At 40.8% G+C, this 2,922-nt stretch overlaps 1 pseudogene; it reads right to left on the bottom strand.

Annotated features, from left to right (window-relative positions):
• Positions 1-864: 864 nt before the first annotated feature.
• On the bottom strand, positions 865-2,081 carry LOC100913355 (annotated as a pseudogene).
• Positions 2,082-2,922: the final 841 nt, after the last annotated feature.

Raw genomic sequence — 2,922 nt, 5'->3', positions numbered from 1 at the left:
TCAATTATTATTGTTCAATTGTTAAAAATTCCCAAGACTGATGCTGCCCAAGAAATCTCCTTACTTCCACCTTTTAGACCTCTTCTCTTCCTTTAGGATGAAACGTAGGGATCATTTTCTGCATGAAACCTTTTCTGATCCCTTTCCCTTTAACCACTGGTGTTCTGCCTCTCAAACTACATTATTATTTTGTTGGTGTTTGTATGTATTTTTATTCAGTTGTTTCAGTAAGTTTTAGTTGTATCCTCTTTGGGGTTTTCTTGGCAAAGATATTGGAGTGGTTTGCCATTTCCAGCTCATTTGACAGATGAGGAAACTGAAGCAAATAGGGTTAAGTGACTTGCTCAGGATCACACAGCTATTAAGTGTCTGAGGCTAGATTTGAATTTAGGAGACTTCCTAACTTCAGCTGTATCATTCTATCCATTGCTGTCCTTGTACGCATGTAGTCCTGTTGTATTTATGCTGTTCATATTTTTTCCAGTGGGTTACTGAATACATTTATTCTGCACATAGAAGCCATTAAGAATCTGGCCTGTGGGCTTGTTGGGGCTGCATCATAAGAATATGGCTCCACACATCAACCTGGGGCTGGGGATGAGCCCAATCACAAAACAATAAGGTCTTCCAGGAGAGCATCAGATGTAAATAATCAAATGTGGACTTCAGTTTCTGATAAGACAGTTCTAAGAGAACATCACAGAAAGATGAAGGGGAGAAGGAAGTTAAATAACAGAGATACCTGCCCCCAGAACAAAACTGGTCTAATACTTGTGCTGCCCATTCTTAGGACAGGAGCAAACTTCAATTAGAAGTGACTGGTGTCCAACTGCTCTTAGCTTGGAAGCCTCCTGGCCGAGGAGTTTATATGACCTGAGGATTTCTGAAGTTCCTTCTGGCAAATTTAGCTTTTCTGCCCAGATCTTTCTAAATTCTAAGAAGCTGGTTATACTGACCAGATGCTCAGAGCAGAAGGCACCAGTCTTGATCTGCCCAGTGCAGATCTGCAATGAAGGTATCTTCAGAATCTCAGGGACAATGGGAAACCATTACTCCTCACCCATTGGACTGGGTCAGCTTGCACTCTTGGAGAGTTTCATTCAAGGAGCCAATCTGGTTCACTTTCAGTAGAAATCAGTTGCAGGCTTTCTCATTCACAGCCTTTTCAATGCACTTGGACTAGTGGTTGTGAGACCATCCCCTACCATTGGATCCCTGCAATGGCAGTGAGTTTCTTCTAAGCTTCTCAGTCATCCTGGTCAAAGGGATCTCCACTGAAAGTCCTTGATGAAAGGTTTTTAAGTTCAGAAGGAGAGATGGATCATCAGCAAATTTGAAATCCAAGTCATATTTCCCAGATCAGAGGAACTCTGAGGCAGCAACATCCATGCCAATTACAATCTTATCAATATGCATTTTAGCATCTCCAGAGTTTATTTTCTAGGATGTTAGGAGCAAAGTCACCCTTATCTCCTATGTTAGTAGCATCCTGCCCATATTTCTACTTAATCACATACTTCAGATTGTGATGGACTTCAGTTCCAATGTGAATGGCCTCCTTGCAGATTGCTGCTCCAATAGAGAGGATCATGAACTTCTGCATGGTCAGCTTGTTACCACCATGGGAGCCAGCATTGATCATGCTGGAACTGACAGGATGATTTCATCATTGCCTGCAAGGTCAGCAATGTGGCAGTACAGGGAGACACCTTTCTCAGCAGCTTCAGCCTTACAAACAGCTAGAGACACTTCCAATATGTCAGTTGCACCAAATTTGGATTGAGTTATCCATCTTTATCATCAACTTATCAATCTTCTCCTGTTCCACATCATTCAGTTTCTTGCTAAGCAAGATTGGAGTAATAGATTTATTGATGTGCTTGAGTACTTTTGAGACACTTTTCCCTATTTAGTGGGTTTTATCACTGTCGTGAAGCTCCAGGGCTTCATGGATGCTGATAGAAGTTCCACTGGGCACAGAAACTTGGAAGAAATCTTTTCCATTGTAGAGACCAACTTCCAACAGTGGAGTGTACATGAGAGTCAAAGATCTCTCTGGCCTGGATCTTGAGAATAGACATGTTGAATTTCTAGATGAAGCTTCCTCTGCTGGGTTCAGAGAACAGAGGCCAAAGGGTCCTGTTCATTTTTTTGTAAGCCCTTGCTTGTTCCATTAGAATGTGAGTAGGGGTTGTTTTACTCTTTAGGCTGGCATCACCAATGATTAGCATAGTGCCTGAAACATAATAGGGGCTCAATAAAGTACCTATTAATTGATTAATTCCTGTCTAAAGGATTTTCTCCATCCATTATACTATGCTACTATTCTGTGAATAATCCATCTGACTGCTAGCATTCAGAAAAGGTGTATTTTGTCCCTTTAAGAAATAAGATTATAAAATGATTGATTGAATGGCTGACTAGAAGGTTAGTTTATGGGATGAAAATGCTTAAGCCATTTCTCTTCTCTAATTTGGAGGCAGGGGTTCTAGAATGATATTGTCCATAGACTCTGGTGTGTTAGTCTACACATATGACTCTTATTTACTTCCCAACCTATTAAACCATCTCAGAAACTCTCATCTTAGACCATAAATATAAACTTATGAAGCTCTGCAAAGAAGTGGTCAATGGCCTTAGTTCCCTTATCTTCTAACCCACCTCCATTTCACTCTGAAAAAAGAATGGGGAAAAGCAGAAAGTAGCTACTCCCTATCTGCAAAGAGATTGAGCAAGCTTTATGACCAATGTTTGCAAAGTAACAGAGAGCATGGTTTTCTCAATGGAGCTTATTTTCCCTTGGGACAGAGCACTTGACCTGGAATCAAAAAGACCTCAGTTCAAATCCAACCTCAGACACTTCCTAGCTATGTGACTCAGAATAAGTCACTTATCCTCTGATTGCCTAACAAAATGGATCCA

The sequence above is a fragment of the Sarcophilus harrisii genome, chromosome 6 (assembly GCF_902635505.1).
Source record: "Sarcophilus harrisii chromosome 6, mSarHar1.11, whole genome shotgun sequence".
NCBI lineage: Eukaryota > Metazoa > Chordata > Mammalia > Dasyuromorphia > Dasyuridae > Sarcophilus > Sarcophilus harrisii.
Note: the sequence above shows the minus strand (reverse complement) of the source record. Positions and strands in the feature narration are given on the sequence as shown.